Below are 7900 nucleotides of genomic sequence, written 5' to 3' on the forward strand. Positions count from 1 at the left end.
AGCCGGGAGGGTTTGAACTTTGCTCCCAGGAACCAGCAGTAAGACAAGAGGGCTGGGTCTTGAGCTGTGCCAGGGGAGGTTTAGGTTGGATATTAGGAAGCAATTTTTTCCAGAGAGAGTGCTCAGCCATTGGAATGGGCTGCCCAGGGAGGGGGTGGATTCTCCATCCCTGGAGGTGTTGAAGGTGAGACTGGATGTGGCATCAGTGCCATGGCCTAGGAACCACAGCGGGGTTGGATCAAGGGTTGGACTTGATGATCTCAGAGGTCTTTTCAACACGGCTGATTCTCAGTGATTCTGTGATTTTAGGACTGCAAAGCCTCTTCAGTGTAATGTTCTGATTGACATCACCGGACGAGCCGGATTGTCCCCATCAATTGATCACTTGAGATGGTGACACTCACTGGATTCGGGAAGGTGAAGTCTGTGAGAAGTCAAAGGCTCATAAAGGAAAGCAATTGCAAGTGAAAGATTTGCACAATTATGGTGTAGCTCTTATTTCTTTTACTTCCCTTCTGGCTAGGAAGATTGTAAATTTTTAAAAGTATTTTTTAATATTTTTATTTACTGAAAAAATGGGGATAAGGGAAGAAATGCACCAAGTTTAGGTTTTCCTAGTGAAAATAGAAAATGTGGAATATGTTCTGGCCCTGTTATTAAAATGTTCCAGTGGATTTGGCCCAAATATTTGTAAATGTTTTATTTCAAGTACTGTGGGAAAAGCAAAGGAAGGGAAAAAAAAGTTTCTTCATTGACTTGCTGGGGCAGGAACTGAAGAAGGGAGGAGTGGTGATTGTACTCACTGTCATCCAAACAGGCAACCTGGATGGAATTTTGTCATTGTGCAAATTTAAAAAAAAATATTATCCAGATCAGGACATTTTATAATCATGTGTTTGCCGAATTGAAAGAGAACTGGGTATTCCCTTTAATGAACATTTAATCCAAGGATTTGGAGTCTTTTCTGAAAAGCAAACCTGTAGGACAGCCAACATCTGTGGCTGGTGCTGCTCTCCTGCCAGAAAACTCGCTTTGACACAATATTGCAGGCACTTACAAAGCTCTTTTTGGCTACTCCCTTACCAATGTGATGATGTTATTTGAGGACCATTATTTCAAAGTACCCCCAATTAAAATGTTTTTTATTTCTTATAAATCTTCTGCTATTTCTTCTGCCAGCTGATCTGGTGTTTACGACTCCCAGGGCTTGCAGAAATAATCTGTAATTGTTCTTTCTTTCCACTCCCAATATTAAGACACTTTTCCTTGTGTTTACCACCACACCTCTTTGTCTTCTGATGGAATTTTATATTCTGCTATTCTCTCCTAATTCCCTTTTAAGACCAGTAGGGGTGCAATCATTGTATCAGGAAGCAATAAACAGATTTATTTTACGCTTTTTGCAACAAAGAATTTTGAAGCCCAGACTTTCCAAGAACTTGACTTTTCGGATACACTGAAAATGAGCAAAAGGAAACATTGTGTCAGTTATACAAAAACCAGAAGATGTTTTCTTGATAAAATCAAAGGATTTTACAGAGATACATGAATTGCAGTGAACTCTCCCCAGAGCACTAACAGGGTCTGATGAGCTTTTTTGATGACTTCTTGTCTTGGCTTTGTGCTCTTTTTGGAACAGTGATCTGAAATGTTTGGTTGGTTTTTTGGTGGTGGTGCTTTCTTGGTTTTTTTTCCCTCCCCATCCAAAATGAGGCTTTCATGGAAAACATCTTTTTTACATCCTTATGTCTGTGTAGAGAGCAAGTTCTTGGTGTGAACTCGTGCAACACTCCATTCTTAACTCATCAACAGGTGCCAAGAGCAGCTCAGAATTATTTCAAATTAATCACAGGACTAACATCTTCAATAAAAGCTGGTAAGGAATAAAATGGTTTGGGCTTTGAAGTTGACATTCAAATAACTATTTCTTCTGATACAGTTTGTCAGGTCTTAAATGCCATAAGATTGATTTCTGACAAGCCCTTGTTAATTAACTGTGTTCTTTTGGCCTAAAAGTCAGGCATTGAATTTCAGAGAATGGTTAGGTTGGAAAAGACCATAAAGATCATCCAGTTCCACCCCTTGCCATGGGCAGGGACACTTTCCACTACACCAGGGTGCTCCAAGCCCTTTCCAACCCAGCCTTGAAGAATATTCTTGTTGTTCAACCCATGCTTGTTTGGTTAATAGTCAGAAAAAGGAAGTTGTGAATTAGGAAAAGGGGAGGAAAAAAAAAAACAAACCATCTTGAACCAAAGGAAAGAAAACAACCACAGATTTGCTGCTTCAGGAGCAGGATTAGTGTCCTTTCTCCCTCTGGATCCTTGCACACATCTTATGAGATTCCCCTCCAAGAAAGAGAGCTGAGGTGGGAATTCCTGCCAGGGGCATTTCTTTGCCAGTCTCTGCAGCTCCAGTGCAGCTTCAGAGCACAAGGGACACTGAGAAAAGTGTTGACCTCTTTGTTCTTCAGGTTGCATTTGGTTTCTTTGCTCTCCTCTTTTTCCAGTGCCACTTAGGTTTTTGTAATTAAGGACTGACCTTCCTTAATGAATCACCTGCCTGTGACATCTGCACGTTGTTCCCCAGGGCAGGATCCCAACCAGCCTCAATCGAGGTCGGACACTTTCACCCTCCCAGGAGAAGAGGGACAAAGTCCTGGTCTAACCATCTCTTCTCAGTCATCTCTTCCTTGTTTTTCCCCTCCATTGAAAACCTGGACATGGATTTTCATGCTGTTCCTCCACCCAATCCCTGGGACAGGTGCACCTGTGGCAGGAGCTTGTCCACAGATCCCTCCACTTGTAATCTCCACCAAGAGACTCTTCAAAGCTTGTACTCACAAACTAAAACTTTAAAGTTGCCTTGCTCAAAAAGAGACAGAAAGGCAGGCAGAGGAATGACTTCAGACCTTGGTACTGGAAGAGCTGAGTCCCAGAAACCAGCCCTTCCCATGGAGCCTTGGGACCATCCAAAACACCAAGTGCTTTGATGAACATCCAGATCCTTTATTTTGCATTGATGGGAGTGGGGGAGAAAGTCAGAAGTCACAAGTGAAGTGGTGGATACCTGTCTTTATTATTATTATTATTATTATTATTATTATTATTATTATTATTATTATTATTATTATTATTATTATTAGACTGAAAGTATTGATTCTGCTTTCTGCTTCTTAAAGATTTGTTCTCTTTTTTTGTTTTGGACTTGAATAAGAAACAGTGTTAGCTGGGATGCCATCTGCATACTCTCTTCTCATGGTGGCTGAGGAGCAATCCAGGTAGACTCCAGCTGATCAAAGCTCTCCATAGTAACCAGCAGCAACTCCAGGTAATTTTTTACTGAGAGAATCATTAGGAAACATAAAAACACTTCAGACTGCATGTATTTGGTAAAGACAGGCAATTATGCCAAAAACTGCTGTATCTGAGCTCATCTTGAAGCAATTCCTTAAGGTGATAAATTATCATCACTCTGACCCCACACAGGTTTTGGTAGAGCTGTGTGTGTGTTTGTTATGCATCTGAATGCCTGGTTCCTTAAAACCAAATAAGTTTTGCTATTGTTTGTTTCCTGGGAACAATTGTAATTAAATCAGAAGGCCCCTTATAAAAATTTTGCTTATTTCTGGCAAAACCTTTTCTGAAGGCTCTGCTAACTATTTCAGTCTGGCCCCAAGTTTTGGAAAGGCCATTTGTATTCTTCTACCTATTTCTGTGTTTTGTTTCATTTATGTAATTTTTCTGTGTTATTTTAAAAGCATAGAATCACTGGAATTTGGAAAAGACTTTTAAGACTGAGTCCAAACATAATCCTGACACTGCCAAGGCCACCATTAAACTGTGTCACATAAAACTCAGTGTCACATCTACATGTCTTTTAAATCCCTCAAGGGATGGTGACTCCACCACTGCCCTGGGCAGCCTTTTCCAATGCTTGACCACACTTTCCATGAAGAAATTTTCCCTATATCCAATCCAAACCTCTCCTGGCACAACGTGGGGATGTTTTCTCTCGTCCTGTTCCTTGTTCCCTGGGAGCAGAGCCCAATCCCCCCCCGGCTCCACCCTCCCATCAGGGAATTGTAGGGGGGCAGAAGGTCCCCCCTGAGCCTCCTTTTCTCCAAGCTGAGCCCCCCCAGCTCCCTCAGCTGCTCCTCATCAGATTTGTGCTCCAGACCCTTCCCCAAAACCCATCTTGTCTTGTCCCAATGTCTTCTCTTCTGTCCCTCTCCGTCCATCCCGATTTATAATTTCCCAGTTTACACATTTAAAAGAAAACAAAAATCTGGCCAGTCTCCATTTCCAAGTGCCTTTGATTCTAATTTCATTTTTGGTCATAATTTTATTCATCATTTCAAACCTATTTAGTTGGTTTTCATGGCTCTAGTTCCTTAATCCCCACTCTGGTGCCACGCTGCATTCTTCTCTGAGCACTGCCTGTGTGACATTGGCACTTCTGCTTTAATAACAATCTATTACATATTTAATGTGTTGCCGCAACACCACAAAATGCTTTACACAGAGAAGTCACCATTATTACAAACAGGGAGAAGGAGGCAGAGAGTGAAGTGGCCTTTATGTGACAGAAACAGGCCAGATCTGCTGATTCCCAACCACTTTCCAGTTACAGGTCGGAACCATGAGTCCCATGAACAGCAACTCAGTAAAAACAAATGTAACTAATTATTACGAATCTCAAAGTTGCCTGAATGTTCTGATTTTCCTCTAGAAAACAAAGCAGTTTGAAAGTTTAACATCAGTTAATTCAGTCCCCTCTCGAATGCTTTGATGGAAGGGATGGTTTCAATCTTGTTACATCTAATAGGGCTGAGGAGAAATAGAAAGCAATTAATTCTTACTCATTTTATCTTGGAATGTGGTGGGATTGTGAGACTTTGTTTTCAAGCTGCCTGGTTGCTGTGCTGGGTGACAGTGTGACAGTGCTGCAGCCTGGACACAGGAATAAATATCCATTAATGTATCTAAAGAGGGGCTACAATTTGCATCTGTGCAGCCTCTCTGCTGGCCAATTGCAAATTAAAAGATATAAAATCTCTGCATGGCACAATCCCAGACTGAGTGAATCCATCTGTTCCTGGGAGATCTGCAGCTCAGAATGCAGCAGGGACCAGGGGATGCACCAACTGCTGGGCTCCAGCTGAGAGCAAGCAGGATCAAAAAAATCATCTGGAATAAGGATGGAAATGTGGGGGAAAAATGCTGGAGTTTGTTTCCTCCACAGGAGCTGGTATGAGGCTCCTTCCCAGCGAGGAGGCCGGGGCTGCACAAGGAGCTGGGAGGGGACACAGCTGAGACAGCTGATCCCAGCTGACCCCAGGGATATTCCAGACCGTCCAGCATCATGCTCAGTGTGTAAAGCTGGGAAAGAAGGAATGGGGGGATGTTTGGAGGGATGGTGTTTGCCTTCCCAAGTCACCATTACTGTGATGGAGCCTGGCTGTCCTGGGGGTGGCTGAACCTGCCTCCCACAGGAAGGGGGGAATGAATTTCCCTATTAAACTGCCTTTATCTCAGCTCTCCAGTTTTCTCACTTTTACCCTTCAATTCTCTCCTCCTTGGGGCTGAGCTGCCAGTTGGGGTTAAAACATGACACCCCCCAACTACAGAGGGGTCCCCCCTGCCCTGCAGAACCTGGGCTGCCCTGGGAGCAGAGGCAGCAGCTCCAGTCCAGTACCATCCAGCACCCCTGCTCTAGGGCAGCTGCCCTCAGATACCACCAAGATAGTGAAAAAAAATATTTAAAATAATAAATTATTAAGAAGATAATGGATTTTTAAATAATTTCCTAAGAAAAATGAGTGCATTTAGTCCTAACGTTCCAGGAGATGCAAGAATAGGATTTATGCAGCCCATGGATTTTGGGATGTGCCAACTCATGAGGCAAGACTAGACTTGGATATTCAAGACTTTAATAACTTCCTTTAAGTAAATGAAACCACAGTGATAATCTATAGACAGGTCACAGTACTGTCAGTAAAGGACACAAGGCTTCACCCTCTAATCTTGGTAAACTTAGTTTTGGGAACAGGCAGGATGGAGGGAGAAATGGCCAAAGTTCCTCCTGGCCCTGCAGCCAGCACCCCACATCCTGGGCTTTGGATTGCTGAGAAGTGAGTTCTGAATGGTTGAGAGCTACAATTTCTGCAGCTCTGAGCCCACTACAGCAGCAGACAACTCGTACCCTCTGAAGGAAATGCAGATGTACGAGTTTCTGGTGTAATCACTGTCTGTAGGGGGATACAACTGGCAAGGACTATTTCAAAATATTCATCTTGAAATGCTCTGTTTATTCAACTTAAATATTTTGAAAGAAAGTGCTAATAATGACAGGATTTGAGCTTTGAAATTAATGTGTTTTTCCCTTTAATTGCATTGCATTGTAAGAATTAACAAAATTACTTCCTTTCAAGAAAGGAGAGAAAATCAACAACTTATTCAAAGCAGTGTGAACTGGAAGGTGATTCAAGTCAACTGGAAAAGTCCCAAATGATGTCCTGCTGGTTGATGTTGCTGCCCAAGGAGCCTCTCCTCTGTCATGGAGGGGAATGAATGGGTGACAGGGGACAACTGGCCTGTGAAGGTTTGTGCATCTAGGAAAGAACTAATAAGTGGAAAAAAGCAGAAGTTCTGTTGGAAATAACACTGAGTCTTGAAACAAAGTCCTGGTGCTGGTAGCAGTTCACCCCAGCACATCCTGGGGAGTTAAAACCTGTGTCAGTGCTGGGCAACTGCAGCTCAGGGGTGTCTGTGCCTCTCCAGAGCTGCCCTGCTGGCTCTGGCTGCTGGGGGTCCTCAAAGGAGCTGGAGAGAAGGGAAGGATCCATGAATGAATCCCAGGAATGGCATTCAGCATTCCTGTTGGGCTACACCATGAACTGGCAAGGAAGTTCAAACTGGAATCTGCCTCCTGTGTCTCTGCCAATAACCACAGAACATGTGCTTGCTTTTAATAAAACCAGACAGTCATTAATGTTGGAAAAGACCTCTAAGACCATTGAATCCAACTGTTAACAATATTGGCTCAACAGTATGTGGCTGGAGGATAAAAAGCTGTATTGCTTTAAAAATTTACTAATTTGCTGAATTCAAATAAAAGTGGGATTTGGTGAAGCAAGCTGAGGGTTTGTGTCTGAACATCTGGCTGTAGATGTGACCACTATTGTGTGTCAGGGATCTGCAGGACTCTGTTCCACCCCTGTGGGAAATACCATGCCCAAAGAGGTCTGGTTTGTGTCAAAACAAACACTGGATACGTTGCTTCATATGAAACAGAGTGTTCATCAAGAACAGTAATGAATTAGTTGGCTATAAAAACCCTTCTGTTCTCAGAACTAAAATGTGATGCACTTATAACAGAAAGGGCACTTTTTGTAAGACATTGAAGTCTTCTTTATATGTTTTGAATATATTTTACTAAATCAGTTGCCTGGAAATGGAGTTTAATTCTGGAATTCAATGAATGTTGAACAGTTGTTTCCTCTCTGCACTGTTGGTTGTTTTATAGGTACTTCACATGCACCTTCTTCAGTCATGTCTTCTGAGAGCCAGTGTTACATGGATTTATTTGGATGGGAAATGGTTCCTCAGTTGGGATTATCCTTTTTGTCTCTCTCTGGATTATTTTACCATTCACAACTGCAGGTAGAATTGCAAACACAGATGCATCACTGGTTAATGCAGTGGTGTCTGTCCTCTGCCTCCCTCTCCAGTATCTCCCCCAGTGTGTTAACTGCATTTTTTCAATGATAAGAATTGATTTGGAAAATCACTCTGACAACTCCTCTGCAAAGTGCTCATCAAGGAGTCATCAAGGACTCAGGCTTTTGCCTTCTTGCATGTCTTTGCATTGTCGAAATTTTATTGTCTAGGCTTTGTTG

General features: G+C 42.5%; 1 long non-coding RNA gene across 1 annotated transcript; it reads left to right on the forward strand.

The window, feature by feature from the left end:
• The first annotated feature begins 313 nt into the window (after positions 1-313).
• LOC108508448 lies at positions 314-6910 on the forward strand. Its single transcript, XR_001878402.1, has 3 exons — positions 314-417; positions 3217-3330; positions 6434-6910. It is a non-coding gene; the product is annotated as an uncharacterized LOC108508448 (long non-coding RNA).
• Positions 6911-7900: the final 990 nt, after the last annotated feature.

Source organism: Lepidothrix coronata, unplaced genomic scaffold (assembly GCF_001604755.1).
Source record: "Lepidothrix coronata isolate B3197 unplaced genomic scaffold, Lepidothrix_coronata-1.0 Scaffold298, whole genome shotgun sequence".
Taxonomy (NCBI): Eukaryota; Metazoa; Chordata; class Aves; order Passeriformes; family Pipridae; genus Lepidothrix; species Lepidothrix coronata.